The following is a 20,141-nucleotide window of genomic DNA, read 5'->3' as shown; positions in this document are numbered from 1 at the left end:
CTCTGGTTTGTTATAACCTCCTAGTAAAGGAATTTTGCACCTAATCCACAAGACAGAATTAATAGCTTCACAAGATCAGTCATAGCCTAATCAGCTCCCACGAGGCTGCTCTTTTGGAATGTCCACCATCACTACTACCGTTCTGCAAATCAGGCTTCCAGCACAAGAGCCCTTGGGAATCGTACCATAGTACACCATACCACATTTCCTCCTCTGAGCCTCTAAGCTTAACACATTGGCCCCTGGGCTGTAACATATTGAGGGTATTTTGAAATTTCTAGTAAGTCATTAAGGGCCAGTCCAGTGTTGTGTGTCTCTAAATCCTGCATCTAGTAGTGTTTGTCATGAAAATGTAACCACTATGTACTTGTTGAATTGAATTGAACTGGCAGCATTGTGGCTCTGTCACATACTAGCCTCTGCTGTAGTTTTCTAACCTGTAAGTAGGGAGTGGGGAATAGTCCCTGTCCCGTGTATGGATATTGGACCACAAAATGAGATCAGTCAGAGCTTGAAGCACAGGGAACATCAGAAAATGGAAGCTGTTGTGGTTGGTGTGTGTCTGAAAACAGACACTGGACTGAGACTTTGGGTTGGCACGAAGCCTCTGCAGGTACCTCCAGGCTTCTGCAGATAGGGAACCTCCCTAGGACAAGTTGACATTTCTCTGACAAGTGTCCAGATACATCTTGTTGGTGCCAAGGTGTCTGAGCCCTGTTCCCTCTTTCCAAATACCCAAGGTGGTTGCTGATGGAAAAACCTGACTTCCGTTTCCCAGGACACACCTTGATTGACAAGCATTGTGGACATTCCTGAAGCTCCTTTCCAAGCCACAACTCAGCATTGCAAAGGTGGGGGGTGAGATAAAGGACTGAGAACAATATGGATTTTAATAGCATGCTACAGGGCAGGACTGGGGAAGGCTCCCTGAGGTCTTGGATGGGTAACACTGAGATTCCTGACAGAATGGAATCCATTTTCTCACCCATTTTCACATCATCACTCCTTCAAAGGCCATTCTGGAGGCTCAGAGCTCTGTGGACCCCTAGAAGGAAACTGATCACACAATGACAAAGCAGTGACAGCTGAATAATTACTGAAGACGCTATCTCCTTATGGACAGTCCCTATGGTCCTTGTGAGACAGGTACAAGCAAGATACTATATATCACTTGGGCACTGATACAGCTTTCAGCTCCTCCTCAGAGATGTATAGATACTTCCATATGGCACCATCCTGTTTACCTCTACCATCCAGTGTCCTGGTCACTTTCCAATAAAGAGATTGTTGGGTCATGAATCCTCTGACTTTGTGCATGGATCTGTCTATGGATAAATGAGTTCAAAGCCTAATGGGGTATTCAGAGGTGGGGCCTGGTTGGAAGAGAGGAACCATCGTGGGCATGCCTTTGATGCTTTTGAAGGACTATCTACTCCCCAAGCCCTGACTCTTTCCTTCTCTACTTCCTGGATACTATGGGGTAAACAGTACTGTACCACACACTCCCACCACCATGATGTTTTGTCATACCTCAGACGCTGGAGGCTGACTTCCTTGGAGTTAATATGCTGAAACCTGAGACAAGATAAACTGTTCCTTCATAATGTTGTTTATCCCAAGTGTTGTGTCACAGCAAGATAGCTGGCTAGAACAGAAATGATGAGGCCAGATGATTTTATGACAGCTCTGGGCCTTGAAAGGGGGGCAGTCATTCCATCCCTTGACAGGAATGACAAATACCCATCATCTTGCATTAGCAGCCTCCATCATCTTTACCAATGGTAAAGGCTTTCTGTGCATCTGCTGTGGCCCAACCTGGACATTAGCAACTGGGTACAATAGCAACAGCTCAAGTGACATCCCTGCTCAACAGAGTGAACACCACAGCAGAAATACAGATGGCAAACATGGGATTCACAGCTCAATGCTTCAAGACCACCCTTCTTCTGAAATAGCTTTCCCTAACTTGAGAGCCATCCCTCGTGGACACATGAGCTGCAGAACTGGTTCCGTCCAGGCTATGAGGATAAAAGTCACAGCTACCTGCCAGAAGCCTGACACCTCTCTGGCCTCCTCTTCCCACCCCCTTGCTCTCCACATATCGCCTGGCCCTCTGCTGTCTGCCTTCTCCTGACACCTAACACTTGTTCCCCTGTCACTGTCCAGGCTCACATCATCACGTCTCTCTCCTGGACAGTGGTATTTTCACTGTTGGCCTAGTCTCCTTGGGACAGTTCACTCCTGGTCCTGCCAGCACCAAATTCAGCCTGTGCTACCCACTCAGGACCAGGTTCATTTCTCAAGCACCATCCTCTCTCCCTTTCACACGCACACACCTTACGTTCCTAGAACTCCCATCCGTGCCCTCACAGCTCATCTCTGCAGACACATTCCTCAGATCCATTCTGCTCCCAGTGACTATATAATCCCAGTCCACACAGGCTTTGTATTTCCTTCTGACAGCCGTCCCTGGCTCCCCACTTGCTAGAAACCTGAGCTCCCTCTTGAGTGCTGTATTGTACTTATTTGCTGGCTTGGCTCCTTTCCTGCTGGAGGGTGAGCTTTTCTGCAGTCAAGGAAAATCTCTGATTGATTGTACCAGAGACATGGAAGGCATACATGATCCTCTCCTCCATGTGAAATGGCACAGTGGCTAGTTGTTCTCAGGCTGAGAAGTGTAGCAAGTCATGTTTTGCTTACCTGTGCCGGGGGCAACTGTGCTGTGGGGTCCCTGCTGTCAGAAGGTGACAGTGAGGGAGGAAAAGCTGGTTATTTCTTTATCACTGACACAACACCCTGTGTGTAAAAAAGGGGGGGCCTCTTTTCCTCTCACCTCTACTAGCTCTGCTACAGCACCCCCATTTCAAAGAATGACCTGTGGCTAAAGAACACCCCAACTCCCATCCCAAGAAATCGTGTTTGTTTTGAAAAACCAATGCTATGTCCTTGAAAATGGAAGTGGGAAGAATCGCCAGGGATGTTGTGGTTGTAGTTGTTGTTGCTGTTGTTATCTGTAAAGGCAGCCACAGCAGACTCCTCGACAGGGTGCCATTTCTCCACTCACATAGCACTTGTGGCCTTTGAGAGAACCTAGGCTCCAGCCAAACTAGGTGCCTCTCTGCCTACAGCAGTGTCCCTGTCTGGCTGGCCTGTGTTCTGATGGGAAGCAAGACACTGAAGCACAAGGCTTTCTTTCTCTCACCATCTCTACATTCTATGACATTCTTAGGGAGGGGACCAGCCTGGCTTCTTGACCGAAGCTCCCCCAACCCCACCCAGTTTCTCAATGGGGAGCCACCCAGCTGGCGCCTCCCCAGCTCCCAGGCCTCAGGGAGAAAGAAAGGGCTGTTGAAAGTGCCTCTGGGTTCCCACACAGGAACGTGCCAGCTCCAGACAGTCAGGCTTTGTGTCAGGAGAATCTGCTTCTCATGGAGCAGCAGGGCATGGTGTCCCCTAGAGAGATTCAAGGGACAGCAAAAGAAGACCCAAGCAGCAGAGGGACAGCAAAGAATGGCCCAAGCAGTGGGCAAGCCTCAAGAAGCAGAGACCTGCACCAGAAGACTCCCGCCCTTCACTGACCCTGAGAAGAGTCCTCTCCAGAAACTTTCCAGGGCCACACACCTCAGATTCTCTGATTTGGCTACTGTTAACTGAGGAAAGGCTATCAAACCAAAAATTTCCCACAACTAAATGCTAGCCCTGATCTAAAGATATTTAAAGATGATACGTAGATGAGATCAAGGCTGGGGGCAGAAAGGATTGGGAATTGTCAGGAACACTTGAGACATTCAAACTCTAGGAAATAAAAAAAAATCTATGAGATATATGAGTGAGAGTGAAGGTTGGTGGGTATATGGATGTGAATGGGTGCGTGAATGAAGTATGTGTGTTGAAGAGAGAGGGTATGCATGCATGTATATATGTATGCATGTATGTATGCATGTATATATGCATGTATGTGTGCATGTATGTAAGAATAAGTGTATGAGTGTGTTGGTGTGTCCTCATGAGCGGAAGTGGGATTATATCCATAACTGTGTGCACATTCTTGACTAGATGTGGGGATAGGGGTATGAGAGTGGAGCATATATATGCGCAAGCATGTGTGAGTACACTGATGTGCCTGAGTGTGCCTGGAGTGTATATATGTATATATGTGTGTAAGTGTAATTTTACACACATGTTTTACTCTACATGAAGGTGCTATCTTAGTTTGAGTTTCTATTGCTGTGATGAAACACCCTGACCAAAACTCAAGTTGGAGAGGAAAAGGGTTTATTGGCTTACACTTCTACAGTGCCTCTCATCATCAAAAGAAATCAGGACAAGAACTCAAGCAGAGTGGGAACCTGGAGGCAGGAGCTGATGCAGAGGCCATGGAGCGCTGCTGCTCACTGGCTTGCTTCCCATGGCTTACTCAGCCTGCTTGCTTATAGAACCCAGGACCACCAACCCAGCAGGGATGGTACCACCCTCAATGGTCCGGGCTCTCTCCAGTCAATGACTAACTGAGAAAATACTGTACAGGCCTGCCTCCCACCCGACCTTATGGAGACATCTTCTCAATTGGTATTTTCTTCTCTCGGATCTAGCTTGTGTCAAGTCAACATAAAACTATCCAGCATAGGCGATGTGAGAGTAGTCATGACTGCACGTGTGAGTGTCAATGTGTCTGAGAGAAGATGTACTTGTCAGGGAGTGGGAGGAAGGCCTGATAGCATTCTTGGCGTCCTAACTCATGCCCCAAGAACCTCTGCAGAGGGAGACTCCTGTGAAACAGGGTGATTCACTAACTCCTTCCTCTCTTGACAAGTGTAGAAACCATGGCCACTGGAAAGAAGGACTCGCCAGACAGCTTTATGGTGCCAGGGCTGGAAATGAGGCCTCCAGATTCTACCCACACATGAGTCTTTGCTCTGTTGCCACGAGAATTGTCTCACCATTCCTGGAAACCTGTGAGTGGTCACCTAGCAGGTGGGCTGTCGGCAGCACCCTTCTAGAAGTGCACCCACCCTCTAGGCTACCTGATTCCCACATGTTCACCTTAAGCCTCCTTGTAAATGTGACCCATGCCCATTTAGTACAGGCCATATGGAGGTCACAGTCTGTGGTCCTGACTCTTTAAATATGTGCCTTGTTTCCTGGCAACAGGTGATTGGTCTCTAGGGAGATTCTATCTAAGATGAGCCAGTTAGAGACCTTCCCTAATAATCTTGACCACAGAGTCAGGAAGGAGAGTCGGGAAGGAGAGTCGATCTTTCTTTGCGACTGAAGCCAGGGGACGTGACACTGATATATAAGAAGCCAATTGCACCCAGGACTAAATACAAAATGCAGAGGTATGGGGTTACCAGACCCTCCTAGAGCCCTGTTTCTAGCTCCATTGAGACAACCATCACCTCTTGAGTTGCCTGAATAACGCATACTGAATGTTGTGAACCTGTACATTCTCTTTCATGCTTAAGTTCACAAACTGAAGGTTCTTTCCCCTTTGTAATTCAAAAGTCAAAGTATACCAGGGCAGCCATAGTCCCTGGAGATGTTTCTCATACAACTTGAACTTTCTTGTAGGAAATGTTTGTTGTGTTGTATATATCTCTTTTAAATCATGTTCATATTTCTAAATTGTTTTATTTATTCTTTGAAATTTTCATACAATATATTTTGAGCATGTTGTTTCCCCTCCCCCAACTTCTCCAAAATCCTCCCTCACTTTCCTAACCCCACAATTTTATGGGTTTTTTTTTCTCTAACAAAAAAAAAATACTTGGAATAACAATTTTTTAAAACTAAACTAAAGCAGCAAAAAAAGAAAACTGAAGCATACTGTCAGGCATGCTCATGCACATGCACACACATGCACACGTGCGTGCGCACAGACACACACATACGTATACACACACACATACACACACACACACACACACACACACACAAACACACACACCAAAAAAAAATCCAGAGTCTAACTTGTTCTGAGCATGAGGCTTGCCTTGGAGTGTGGATAGATCCAGTGTCACTCTACTGAAGAAAAACAAACAAAACCTCATTCTACCTCTCTCAGCAGGTATCAATTGCAAATAGCATCTTAGTTGGAGTAGGACTTTGGGCCCACCATTCCTCCTTGATGCTGGGATCTGTCTGGCTTGAATTGGTGTGGGTGTTCTACATACAGACACTGAGTTCTTATGTGCCATTCATTTCCTTGGTGTCATCTACCACATGGCTCTTACTATCTTTCTGCTACATCCTTTGCATAGATCCCTACACCTTGAGGAGAAAAGCGTGATAAAGGCTTACCATTGAAGGTTGAGCACTCTTCATGTTGTCCAGTTGTGGGTCTCTGTTTTCATTACCATCTACTGCAAGAAGAAGTTTCTCTAGTAAGGGCTGAGGGATACACTTATCTCTGGGTATAGCACTTTGTCACTAGAAGTCATTGTATTGCTATATTCATTTAGGAGAATAATAATTTGCTTTCCTCTAGGGTCCATGACCTATCTAGTTTTAGGCTCTTGACCTCATTAAAAGTATCAGGTATGAGCTCTGTGAGCATCTCTCGCAGGCAGGACATTATTGTACTCAGGGGATCCATGGCTGCATGAGATTTACTATTTTCTCCTCCAGTAGCATACATAGCACCTTCCAGCATTATGAACACAAGCCAGGAGGGATGAGGCTTCCAGTTGAGTACCAGCTAGATTTCTCCATGCTCGATGATAGAAGTATGTAGTGTCTTCACTCTGTGGGGTTTCTGTAGGTCCACTAATAGGGTTTTACCATCAAGTAGTGCAGGGTAATCAATAACATTTGCAATGGCATGAAATATTTGGGTAGAATCTATAGGATTCCTTTAGCCAATGTGCTAAAAAAGATGTAATCTGTTCCTGGTATTGGGGATTTTATTTTGTAGTATATGGAAAGGCCCATTTGACATGCATGTACCAATTCTCTATTCTTCTTCTTATGTACCATGCAATACCATAAAAACCAAGGAATATGATGGAACTCTAATTAGCTCTAACTCTATCTAGGAACAAAAGGACCAAGAATCATGTAAGCTAGAGGCAAAGGCAGAAAACAAATCAAGTTCTTCTGAGAAACCAAGATGATGTTTATTAATTAGTAAAATCGACCCAAAGCAGTGATACCAGCTGGAGGTAGCCTGATGGCACCGCTCCGTGAAGACATCAGGACTCAAGTGTCTTCTGGTTCATTGACATCTATGACAGCCAATTTTGTGAAATGTCTCTATGCTCTATGGCTGTACTGAATGTGGTGAATACCAGCGTGAGCCCTTGAATCGGGGGTTCTTAGACACAGGAGGTCTAAGAAGACACAAAAAAAGTTGTAAGCTTAGCCCTTTACTGAATCCAATGGTACGGGTGTCAGCCACAACTTCTGGAAGTTGCATTCTCATGGGGCTGGTGAGGATATGCTAGGGAAACATCGTAGAAATGGGAAAGCTGGAAATTACTGCATCCAGTGGGGCAAGCCTATCATCCCAGCACTCGGGAGGTGGAGGCAGTGGAGTCTCGTGGCACGATCAGTGTGCATAGCAGAGAAACAGACTGAGACAAGAGACATGAGACACACTGTTGAAGAAGTATAGGAAGGTCTGAAGAGGTGGTTCTGTTGCTAAAGAAGTTGCCTTGAATGCAAAAAGCCCTGAGTTCAAGCTCCAGCATCACATAAAACCAAACTCAGTGGCACATTCCTATCATCCCAGCACTTGAGATGTGGAGGCAGGGGGCTGAAGAGATGGTTCATCAGTTCTGAGTACTGACTGCTCTTCCAGAGGTCCTGAGTTCAACTCCCAGCAACCACATGGTGGCTCACAACCATCTGTAATGGGATCCGATGCACATTTCTGGTATATGTCTGAAGACAGCTACAGTGTACTCCTATAAATAAAAATAAGTAAATTAGAAAAAAAAGTTGTGGAGGCGGGAAGATCATATAACCAAGACCATTCTTGGGTAGTTAAATGTTTCCAGACAAGTCTGGGTACATGAGCTCTTGTCTCAGGAAAAGAAAGAAAGGAAGGAAGGAAGAAAGGAAAGAAGAGAGAAAAGAAAAGAAAAGAAGAGAGGAGGGGAGGGGAGGGGGGAGAGGAGGGGAGGTGGGAGGGGAGGGGGGAGGGGAGGGGAGGGGAGGGGAGGGGAGGGGAGAGGAGAAAGAGAAAAAGTCCAGAAGCCCCTCTATCCTTTTTCACCAGAACAACCGAATGCTCCAGAAGAGACCTCAAGAACAGAAAGAGTTGCATGCCTGATGATCCCCAGGGGCAGAGTTCAATTAAGGGCATGCCAGTGATCGTGACACAAGGAGTGCTCATGCCACTTGGCCACAAAGCATAGTCTCGTCATTCATTTCTCCAGTGCTCAAGATAAAGCATCAGAGGTATCTTCCACTAGTGGAAAAAAAAAACGTAATGGAGTAGAGCTCTGTGCTGTCACACTGAGGTGTGGCCAGCTCTGTGCTGTCACTCGTGGAAGAATGACCCTGTACTGTCACATTGAGGACAGGTTGGCTCTGTGCTGTCACTCACATTGAGGAGCTGACACATTGAAGAGCTGTCACTCACATGGAGGAGCTGTCACTCCCACTGAGGAGCTGTCACTCGCATTGAGGAGTGGAGGGCTCTATGCTGTCCCTCACACTGAGGAGTGGCTGTCCCTGGGTTACTGCTCACATTGAGAAGCTGTCAGTCACAGCTGGCATGAGAAATTTTCAAGGATGATTTTCATCGTGTGCATCATTTTTGATCCTCAGTGAAATCTTAGAATAACCTCCCATTGTTCTTCCCACCTCCCCCTCTTCCTCCTTGGATCTGGACTAGAACATCCTATATGATTGGGCCAAGTGAACAAGGGGAGAAGAAAGGGAAGGGAAGAGGTGGAGAAGACTCAAGTTCTGTAATCCTGTCAAATCATACAATGTGGAGATGGGTAAGCTGACAATAGTCTGGGGAAGAGTCCAGGTAGAGATCAGGCTAGACGTGTATGTGAGCGAGTCACCTACATAAAGGTGTTTAGTTGGATAAGGAAATTATCTGAAGGGATGGGCCTGGAACCCTCCAATGTTACTGTCAGGCAGGCAAGAGACACCTACCATGGCTGAAGGTAAGGCGGCATGGAAGTTCCTGGAAGCCAAGAGAAGCAAGTATTGAAGAGCAAATGTTGCTCCTAAATCAAGGGAGAGGAACCCTGAACAAGAGATCACGTGATGTGTCCCTCCCACAGGGCTGATCATTTTCCAGTCTTGTTCCTCCATCTCTACGCCCTACAGATGCGAAGCCGGCTCTTCCAGAGCTTGCCTGCCAAGTACTCACCGTGTGGATTCCTACTTGCAACTCCCAGGCTGGGGTTTCTGGCAGAAGGCATCTGCAGCAAGGAGAAAGAAAGATCAGGAAGAAATGGGGTCTGCCTGGCCTGGATTGAGCCCTGGTTTACCCAGGTGTTCCTGTTCCTTGTGTGACCTTCAGGCCCCTTCTGGTGCTCTGGTCCCTCAAAAGCTAACAAGCAGAGAAGGTCCTCTCAGAGTATCACTGAGAGACTCCATACCCAGTACATAAGTCTCACACTTCAAGAGAGACTTTCCTCTCTCCCACCTACAGATGCTGATATAATTTAAAGGGCCCCTTTCCAAAGTACAGAGGAGAGTTTCCCTTTATGTTGTTGAAATATAATGCTTCCTGCTTTCTCAGTCTCTTTTCACCTGTCATGGTGGTTTTGTTATAGCTCTTGTTTAATTTGCAGTTTAGTGTCCTTTGAAATGACATAAATAAGTAAAAAGGCACATCACTAGCATCAATTTTGACACATTTATACTGTGCTATGACAAATTATATTAAATAAAAACTTTGAACTCATAAACAGAATCAATGAAATTACGTAATTTGTATTTCATAGCACAATTACCAGAACTGAAGAAATATCATCACAAAACTGAGTCAGCTGTATTAATTCCACTTCTTTTGGACCATCCATCTTAACAACAATCTCTGCTTTTATGTTCACTGTTGAGCAAAGAAGGACCAAACTGAAAAGGAAGATTAAGCTGTCTCCCTCTCTCCCTCTCCCCCCTCCCCCTCCCCATCTCCTTCTACCCCTCCCTCCTCTTCTCCCTGCCTCCATCATTCTCTCCCCCACCCTCTCCACCTCTCTCTACCTCTTCCTTTCTTCCTCTCTCCCTTTCTTTCTCTTCATCCCTCCCTCCCTCCCCTTCTCCCTGTCTGCATCATATTCTCTCTCTCTCTTTCTCCCTCCCCTCTTGCCTTCCTCCCCTGCCTCTCTTCCTTTCTCTCTCTCCCCTTCTCCCTGCCTCCATCATTCTCTCTCTCTCTCTCTCTCTCTCTCTCTCTCTCTCTCTCTCTCTCTCTCTCTCTGCCTCTCTCCCTCTCCCCCTCCATCCTTCCTCCCTCCCTCCCTCCCTCCCTCCCTCCCTCCCTCCCTCCCTCCCTCCCTCCCTCCCTCCCTCCCTGTGTTGTCCCTTTTTACCACACTGTGTTAGCTAGAAAGAATGATGAGTGGGCTTTTGGGTCCTTTGTTTTTCTTCAGGCGCTGTTCTTGCATCTGAAGCGAGTTTGTTCTAGCAGACAGCATGACTCTCACTGCTGTCAGCACTCCTACTTCCTTAGCTGTAGCCTAGCCCACTTGCCTAGGACTTGCTTGAGGTCAGCCTAGTCTCCCACACACCACAATGCCAGTCCAATGGACTTCTATGCTTAAGCGTCAGACACGCATCTTGTTCATGTCTCCTCTGCCTGCATGCATGATCCACTGAACCATCAGTCCTCAGAATACACAAGTAAGCATATTTAAGAATTTTCAACAACAAAGCATTCAGTCAAGCCTAGGGCCATCAGAGCACAGAAACCCTGCACAGTGGCGTGGGCTACTCCCTAGCCCTGCTGCCAATGTCCCTCTGTAGACACAACTGGGAGGGTCTGTGATTCGATGAAGAATGATACCCCAGATTCAAAATAGTTTTCTTCTACAGTAGTTCAGCATGCTGGGGTCTCCCGTGACCAAGATAGAGAAACAACCAAGTGAACTCGCAGGCCTGATTTAAAGTACACCAGGGTAGGTGGACTTTAACTTACTCTATCTCTAGGCATTCCAGAGCCATTATGGGGCCTGGTATCTGTAAACTGTTGCTGAGAGATCTGGGGAATGGGGTTGATTTTGTTGTTGTTGTGTTTTGTTGTTGTGGTGGTGGTGGGTTTTTGTTGTTGTTTTGGTTTGTTTTGTTTTCTAGTAACTGACTTGCCTGGACTTGCCTGAACTTGCCCAGTTCTTAGGCCTAGTCTCCTAAACTGCCAGTGTGAAGCCTATCATGGAGTCAGCCTAGCCTTCTCACAGCCACAGGACTCACTACTACCTCCCATCCCCAGGGTCAATTTCACCTTCCACCCTAGATCGTAAGTCTCATTGTGCTCAGTTACTGAGCCAGTGCCCACTACAAGTTATGGTGCTCATGACGCATTGTAGAGTGAATATTACTATAAGGCCAAGTCTGCCTGACACTTAGCCCACTGAGACTTTTCTGAGGTAGTTTCCACCCCACTCATTTGATTCATTCATTCAAGAAGCTCATAGTCTATCGAGAGAGAGCTCTTGGAACATGAAGTTCTCCTGTCCACTTATGCTCGTCATTTCTAAGCACTGGCTAAAATGTGTCTGTCGTGAGAGAACTCCTGGAGTCCCATGGAGAGAACAGCTAGTGGAACAGTGAAGACAGAATGCCACAGAATCTCATGGAAGACATTTTGGAGATATTAAGAAGGTACAAGTAACCTAGCCTTGGACTCCCAGGAAGTATTTTCAGAAGAGAAAGTTCCCCCAAAGGAGGAAGGCCCTCCACACTAGAAATATTCCTCAGTTGGCAAAGTGCTTGCCTTGGAAGCAAGATGACAGGAGTTCAATTCCCAGATCCCACATACAAATCCAAGTGTCATGGTATAAATTTGTAAGCCAGTAATGGTGAGACGGGGCAGTAGAGATAGGTGGATCCCTAGAAGTTAGCTAGTCAGCTAGCTGGGCTTACTTGAAGAAGTTCCTGGCCAGTGAGAGACCTTTCCTCACATAAACTGTGGGAAGTGCCTGAAGAATGACAACCAAGATTGTCCAAAGACCATATGTGTGTGTGCGAGCACACACTCGCACAGAATTGGGGGGAGGGGCAGGGAAGGGGAGGGGGAGAGAGAGATTGGGGGCTCTTCCAATAAGAATGAGCAGATAAAATAAAGCACCATGGTCCAAGCCAGCACAGACTTCTCAGCAAGTGTATAGAGGTGGATTTTGATGCTGATGCTGGAGAAGTGGTGACTGGGATCTGGGATGCAGTTCTATCAGCCACTTGGCAGTAACATAATGCTCCCCGAGAACCAAAAGGGAGCCGCTAGCCCCTTCTAAGGGAACCTATAGCTGGCCTCTACCTCAGCACTTAGTAAGAATTTGTTCCTAGATGTATGGAGAGCATCCTAAGCCAGGGGAATATCCTGAGGCCAATTGACTGTTGTCTTTGGGAAATGGTGAGAAAGTATGGGGCAAGCAGGTGTGCCAAGATGCATCTTGAAAAAGGCTCAGCATCACCTGAGCCTGTTCTGTGTGCCAGGCTCTCTCCTAATGGTGTTATATCTACTTATTTGCTCTTGATGAGAGCCTTTAGAGATAGATTCTTTTTGCTGTCTCCATTTTGCAGATGAAGAAATCAGAGAGTTAAGTAACTTAGTCATGGCACTATGCCATCTCAGGCCCTTCCAGATCTTCAAGATTCCAGCAATTCTATGATGTTTCAAACCCTCACTATACTGAATGTGTGGCTGCTTAGCAACAAACCCAAGTAATCAGCAAGCCTTACGGCAAATGATAAATTCCATTTGTGGTCCCCAAGAAAATGCTGCTGGTGCAGGGGTGTGTCCACATCTGTCCCTCAGAGAAGGTGAGCAGACTACAGAAGAGTTGTAGAAACCTTGGACTGACTGGTACCTCTTGAACCCATGAACTCAGATGTGTGAAGAGAAGGGGCCAAGGACAGAGCACCAGGTAGGAGACAGAAATGCAGGAGATAAGGAATAGAAAGGAAAAACAGAGCGAGGTACTCAGAAGCCAATAGACACCCATGTCACTCAACCGAGACAGCCAATCACGTGAGACAAAAGCAATTTTGTCTGTGCAGGTGCCTCCTCTATGCATGACTTCATACAGAACTATCCTCCCTTCTCTTGAAAATAAGAAAAAAAAATAACAGGCAGTGGGTATAAAACTAGACATAAAGTCTTATTTTTACAACTCATGGGGAAAGAAATCACGCTTTGTCCAAAATGTGATGATTTGAAGTCTAAAATGGCAGTCTCTGCAGCCAGATGCAAAGTGCCTGAGTTGGACATCTGACAGACACTTCCACCCCCTTTTAGGTCTCACTTCACCGGTCAGTAGACAAAAGTAATTGAAGTGGCATGCTCAAACTTCTATCCCAAATCTAAACTTTCTCCTTGACCATTCCTTCTGGAAATTGGAGATATTGGAGTTGACATAATGTGATGAAAATCACGCATATGCACGAGGGTGCACACACACACACACACACACACACACACACACACTAGTACACACGTTCTGTAGGGTGGGTCTCTTTATATCCTAGTCTTCCTCTGTCTTGTTTTCTCTTCCAAGGTGGTGCCCAAGCTATTAATGAGAAGCATGTGCTGGGCTGCCTTGGAATTGATTTACAGCCAAAAGGAGAAAGGCAAAGGCAAAAGCAGGAGGAAGAGGCGGGGGAGGAGGAAGAGGAGGAAGAGGAGGGAGGGGGAGAGAGAGAGAGAGAGAGAGAGAGAGAGAGAGAGAGAGAGAGAGAGAGAGAGAGAGAGGCAGAGGGAGGCAGAGGGAGGCAGAGGGAGGGAGAGAGTGAGAGGGGGGAGAGGGAGAGAAAGAGAGAGAGAGAGAGAGGAGGGAATGAAGGAAAGAAATGAGCGCTTTGGTGTTCTCAGCCCTACACATAATTCCCCTATTGATGTACTATGAATTACAGTGGCTGCCAGGCCACCGTGGTTTCTGAATCATTTCCTTCAAGAGGGACTCTGAGCTTGTCCCTGGGCTGGCTTCAGCTGGACTGGATTGCAAGGAAGTTGGGCCTCTGGGCAGCTATGCTGCCTTTCCTCCCTACCAGAGTTCCAGCAGGAAGGTGGAGGTTCCGGCAGCACAAGAGAGTAAAGATGATAGACAAGCAGACCGAGCCTGATTACCCCAACAGTCAGACTCTAAAACTCAGGCCTCTCCATTATTAGAGATGGGAGTGAAGTAAAACACAAAATAGATAGACACTATGCATTCCTCCGATGGGTTTCAGACTCAGCTGAGCCCAGATTCACTTTCTTTTCTGCCTTGCTACTCTGTGTGATAAAAGTAAGATAAACATCTTTGGGGCAGAGTTGGATGTGAATTCAATGCCAGTCCATCTTTCAGTGGGTCACATTAGGGAACCCTGAGCTGCATCTCTCCCATGCAATTCCCAAGGCTAAGGATGAGGGTATATATGGTCTCGAATTTTCTCACCAGGGCATTGGTGTCCAAGCAAATCTGTTTTAAATTTGTCTATAGAGTAAGTTTCATTCACTCAACAAAGAACTTTAATCCCTTCTCTGGGCAGATCCTGTGTCGGCACCAGTGTTTCCAAGAGGAAATGGATGTGATCCCAGTTGTAAGAGATACAAGCAAGCATATGATGTAAATTGAGCATGGCATATGTTATGAGGAGGTGTTCCAGGAGAATCATAAATGCAGACCTGGGGCTGGGGAGAGTCCAGGGAAGGAAATCCAGAAAGTTCTGTTGCATTGAATGAGGCAACATGTCATGTCATGTCATTTTCCTTTGCCCAGACGTCCCTCCTCCTACACTAACTCCTATGTGCTTTCCCTAAGCTCTTTGTTTTGCTTGAAGATGAGACTCACCACATTAAGTTGTTAAGTGGCAGCTCTCCTCCATGACAACAGAGGGCACTTTCCCAGCAACCTCTGCAGGTTGAGTAAGTTCTGGAGACCGCCACCTGGTGGCCATACTGACCCAGGTCCAGTTGCCTGCTACTGTTCTAGAGATGGGGTGACCTGCAAGCAGTACTAATCAGAACCTGGTAATGGTTTGCCTGCTCATTGGCTTGGAGTTACAGGTAACAGGTAAAAAGAGAAACTTCTAAGAAGCCTTGATCTGCCTTCAACTGGCTGCAGTCTCCCCTTAAGGTGGCTTTGAGAAGCAGCTAGTTTCGAGGAGGTACCACATCTTAATCTTGTCTTAAGATCCCTAACCCCTAATTGCCCTTGCTGTAAGAATCATCATTGAACTGGTGAATGAAGCAGACCCTTATAAGGAAGGTTCTAGAAAGAGCACAGATTTGCTATACTTGCTATATACTTGCTTTAGATGTTGTCTATACTGTCTAGAACAGCTGTTTGTTTATCTGGCTCATCCCTGGTAAGGTGACTTGCCCTGGGTCACCCAGCTCATCACAGAACCAGGACAGGTGGGCATGTCAACTGACTCTCTCTGCATTGCCTGGCAGGGTCAGACAGTGCTTACATAAGGAGCATAGCAAGGCAGCCCAGGAATCAGGCCTTTGCCTGAGGTTACAGGCTGTGAGAGCTTTCTGCTAAGACTCACTGCCCTTCCTACCACTCTCCTTCTCAGACCCTCAGGGGCTCCCTCTTGCTTGCCAGTTGGGATCTGAATATCTTCCCTTCCATTGCTCCATTCCAACTCTTTCCACATAGGCTTCAGCCCTTCTTGCCTTGCCCTCCCACCCCCACCCCTGCCCGGCCAGGACCATATGAATGCCTGCCCTGTGTGAGCTCCCATCCCTAGCCTACCGCTCCTTATTCCCCTGAACTCCCAGAGCCTGCATTTCCTCACCCATAAGAAGAAGATCCCCAAGCTGGGCATGGTGGCGCACGCCTTTGATCCCAGCACTTGGGAGGCAGAGGCAGGCGGATTTCTGAGTTCAAGGCCAGCCTGGTCTACAAAGTGAGTTCCAGGACAGCCAGGGCTATACAGAGAAACCCTGTCTCGAAGAAGAAAAAAAAAGAAAGAAAGAAAAGAAAAGAAAAGAAAAGAAAAGAAAAGAAAAGAAAAGAAAAGAAAAGAAAAGAAAAGAAAAGAGATCCCTAAAGCACAGGCAGACTATGTTGCTGTGAGAATTGATGGAGTTCAGCATGCAAGGCCCTCTGAGCAGCACCCAGCAAGTAAGCTGTTTGCCACGTGTTAGCAGGGATTCCTGTGCTTGTGACCACATGAACCATGTTCCTTTGCTCGTGTCCTATGTCCCCCTTGACTTTCTCCTCAGATGGGACTCATTCTTGAAGATCATTCTTCAAGATCTAGACCTCGTTTCCTTCTTAGCCAATGGAGGAGTATATATCACGCCCCTCTCTCAATGGCACCCTGAATTCCTAGTCCATCAAAGGGAGCAATAGTGACTGCTGGTGGTGGGATGCCTCCAGTTGGCAACTTTACAGTTAGAATGCATAACTTGCAAAAGCCTGGCAAACATGAGAGGTGGGTACTTCGCAACTCTAGAAGAGATATTCACTGCTCAGCTTCTGACTCGCTGGATACATGCCATAGCCTTGGCCAGGCAACCACCCTGTAAGACATGCTCTCCCACTCTACAAACTCACTCTACCTGGGAGTCCCGAGGCTTCCCAGGTGCTGACAGCTCCATTCCTCACCCACTCAGCCACCCAGAGTTCAGGGAAGTCACATCAGCCAGGCCACCCAGAGCCCTTTGTCCCCAGCCTGACCCCTGCTACCCTTATTCCCCCTCTTTCCAAGCTCTCCCCTTATTCTGTCTCCCCAGATCCTCTTTGCAATAAAAATGGAAAGGTCCCTTCTCAGCTCCTACCCCTTTCCTGTTTTTTTTCTCCCTCCTCTTTCACATTTTCTTCACTGTCCCCAAGTCCTTCTCAGGGACTTTAACAAGCAATTCACCTTTTATCTACTCATCAAGCATTGTGAGGACCACGTGCTCACCACAAGGCATTATAGGAGAGTCAAAATACATAAGATACAATCCTGGCACTGGGTGGGGAGGGCAGGGTCTTCTCTGTTCCAGGAAGAAGCCAGATGCTTAAACTGTTCCTCTGAATTCTGCACCACTCTGCCTTGGGCCAGCCTTTGCTGTGTAGTAGTCTCCACTCCACTGAAGATACATTGAAGTAGGGAATGTGGCATGTGCCACCACCTACATGGCAGATAAGAAGTAAAAACAAGCACCATTCCCCCCAAGTCAGACCCTCAGAGCATCGTGCACAGCAGGGTAGAAGACCCATCTGATGCAGAGATGAGTGTGAACCAGGATACATTAAGCTGTTTCAGACAAGATGCTGTGTCCCTTCCAACTGCATACATTAATACCTTATTCCCCTCCAAGAAGAGGATTTGAGGTGAGGTCTTTGGAAAGTGATTGCAAGGCTGAGGCCCTGGTGAAATAAGAGTAGTGCCCTTATAAAAATTCTCCAAGATCTGGTGAGATTATTCAGTCTGCAAAGTGCAAATATCTAAATTCAGTTCCCAGAACCCAGGAAGAAAAACTGGGCATAGTGCGACATACTTGTCATCCCAGTACTGGTGAGGCAAAGAGAGAAGGCTCTCCAGAGCTCACTGGCAAGCCTAATTGTCAGGATTCGGGTACAAATAAGGCCCTGTCTTGAAAATCAAGGAAGACGGCTCCTGAGGAATGTCACCTGATGTTGACCTTTGACCTCCCGACAAACCAGTGTACACATATGCAACTCCCCACATGAACACACACACACACACACACACACACACACACACACACACACACACACACACACACACACACAAATGCTCCCTCACCTCTCCCGCCACTTAAGATCACACCGATGAGGTCCCATGTGCAAATCTATGAACCAGGAAGCAGCCCTTGACAGGGAGGGACTCGTCCAGCTTCTTGACCCTGGTGTCCCAACACTTGGGGCTATGAAAGATAGGATTGTGTTGTTCCCAAGTCTGCGGTGCTATGTTTTAGCAGCTGGCCTGAACACAGGCAGAAACATTCTCAGGGCCGTCTCCGGCCCCACAGCACTTCTGCTGACCGTCTTTGTTTATGCCTAAGACTGCAGGGTCTCTCCTTTGTTCTTAAGCCCATGACCTACTGGAGTGAACAGCAAATTCATCACTCATTTCAGTCATATAGCATCTCTCTGCAGGTCAGACATTTGTGAGGCAGGGGGGAGTGAGAAAGGATACTAGCAAAAACCTATCCTGGATTGGTTGTGGCAGCAGGTCTCCTCTGAATGCTTTCTGTTGTTTTATTTTATAAGATTTACTTCTGTTGTTTTCAAGTATGTATATGTTGGTGGCCGGGGTTGCCGGAGTATGTTCATGTGAGTGCCTGTGAAGGCAGAGTCCATTGCAATAGCTGTACACTATTGATTACTATTGATTGACTGTGGAACTGTCTCTCCATCCCCATCTTCTGAATGTCTGGTGTGTACTGAGTCACCTATTCAACATATTGACTTGTTAGGATACAGTTGTTTTGTAAAACCATCCGTTTAGTGAAAAAAAAAAAAGTCCCAGAGGTACACAGTTAGAAAAGACTGGGCTGTGACTGAAGTCTGGAGAAACAAGCTCTAGAATTTGCTGCCTTGGCCCTTAAATATTTAAAAGGCAAATTACAGTCACCCTCTGTCTGTGAGCTCTCTACCCACAGAGTCAGCCAACCACAGATCTACAATATCCTCTTCCTCCCTCAAATTCATATCTGTATTGAATATGCATGGACCCCCCCCTCCCCTTTAACAGTGCATCATAATAGTTGTGCATCATACTAGCTGTTTATATTGTGTTTGGGCTAAGTTGTGTGGCAATGACTTAGAGTACACAGGAGGCCATGTATAGGTTAGATGCTATGCTATGCCAGTCTACACAAGGGACTTGAATTTCTACAGACTGCGGTAGTGGCATGGGGCCCTGGAGGAATGATGGTACCACACAAGTGGGACACTTACTGAGTGCTAGACACTTGAAGCTGCTAGAATTCCAGTAGCATACCAATACATATGGTCCTTGAAGCAGCTGGAGGCATCGAAAGGGAGTCAGATAAAGGAGGAAGTTTGAGAACTGAGGAGATGGCTCTGTTGGTAAAGTGCTTGCCGTGCAAGCATGAGGAGCTGATTTCAGATGCTCAGCATCCATGTAAGAAGCCAGGTTCAGCAGCATGCATCTAGAATCACAGCACCAGAGAGGCAGAGACAGGCAGGTCTCTGGAGCTCCCTGGACAGTCAGTCTAGCTAAAGCTCTGGGTACTGTTAGATGCTCTGTTTCAAAAAATAAGGTAAAGAGTGACTGAGGAAGACAACTCTGAACTCTATGTATACATTCATATTCATGCATATGTGCATAATTGTGTGTCCACGCATGTGCATGCATGTGCGCACACACACATCCACACGCCTACACACACACACACATGCTCATACTTACACAGGACTATGGGATGCACCTAAGAATGGGTTATGGATTGTGCTACTACCCAGCTATGTGACCTTAGCACACTAACTATTCTTCCAGCTCAGTAATGGCAGAATCTGTGTCCCCAAACATGATTGTTAGGATGAAGTAATGTAATGTGGAGAGGTACCCATGACGGGGAGGTCCGATGCTGGGGTGCCTGGCTCCCTCACTCCCTGGCCCCATGTCTTTGAGCATCTCCTACCTCTGTGTCTCCATTTCTTTCCACTGGTTGCTGTCATCGAATATGGAGGTGCTTTCCCTGTGCTCCTATAATGACCATGAGTGCAGATACTACACTTCTGCTCTCTGTGCCTCGTAGCCCAAATACTTGAGAAATTAGTTTGCTTGAAAACAATGATATTACTACTGATTCAAAACCACTAATCTGGGCACTAGAAAGATGGCTCAGCAGTTATGGCAACTCATAGCCACCTATGACTCCAACTCCAGGGGATCCAACATCCTTTTCTGGCTTCTGTGCACACATGCACACACACCCACACACTTAAAAATTAAGAGAAAAGTCTTGTTGGAAATGCCTGTACTGAATGTCAGCAGCTAACTGTCACTGATCCTGTCGCCAGTGGCTAGCACAATCCTTATCCTCC

The 20,141-nt window shown here is 46.8% G+C and overlaps 1 protein-coding gene and 1 long non-coding RNA gene across 9 annotated transcripts in view; one reads left to right on the top strand and one right to left on the bottom strand.

Moving 5' to 3' along the window:
* Nucleotides 1–20,141, top strand: part of Syn3 (synapsin III) — a 450,181-nt gene that overhangs the window by 301,510 nt on the left and 128,530 nt on the right. The gene's annotated exons all lie outside the window — the stretch shown is intronic.
* The window catches only part of Gm35636, a 28,377-nt gene continuing 15,326 nt past the window's right edge, over nt 7,091–20,141 (bottom strand). Inside the window, exons 5-8 of one of the 3 annotated variants that reach the window (XR_003949028.1) lie at nt 10,500–17,233; nt 9,921–10,018; nt 9,332–9,383; nt 7,091–7,904 (exon numbers count right to left, since the gene is read on the bottom strand). This is a non-coding gene — a long non-coding RNA (predicted gene, 35636). Of the gene's footprint in view, nt 7,905–8,796; nt 9,384–9,920; nt 10,019–10,499; nt 17,234–20,141 lie in introns of those variants that run through there. The other 2 variants (XR_003949029.1, XR_871924.3) reach the window with 2 other exon arrangements.

The sequence above is a fragment of the Mus musculus genome, chromosome 10 (genome assembly GCF_000001635.26).
Source record: "Mus musculus strain C57BL/6J chromosome 10, GRCm38.p6 C57BL/6J".
NCBI lineage: Eukaryota > Metazoa > Chordata > Mammalia > Rodentia > Muridae > Mus > Mus musculus.
Note: the sequence above shows the minus strand (reverse complement) of the source record. Positions and strands in the feature narration are given on the sequence as shown.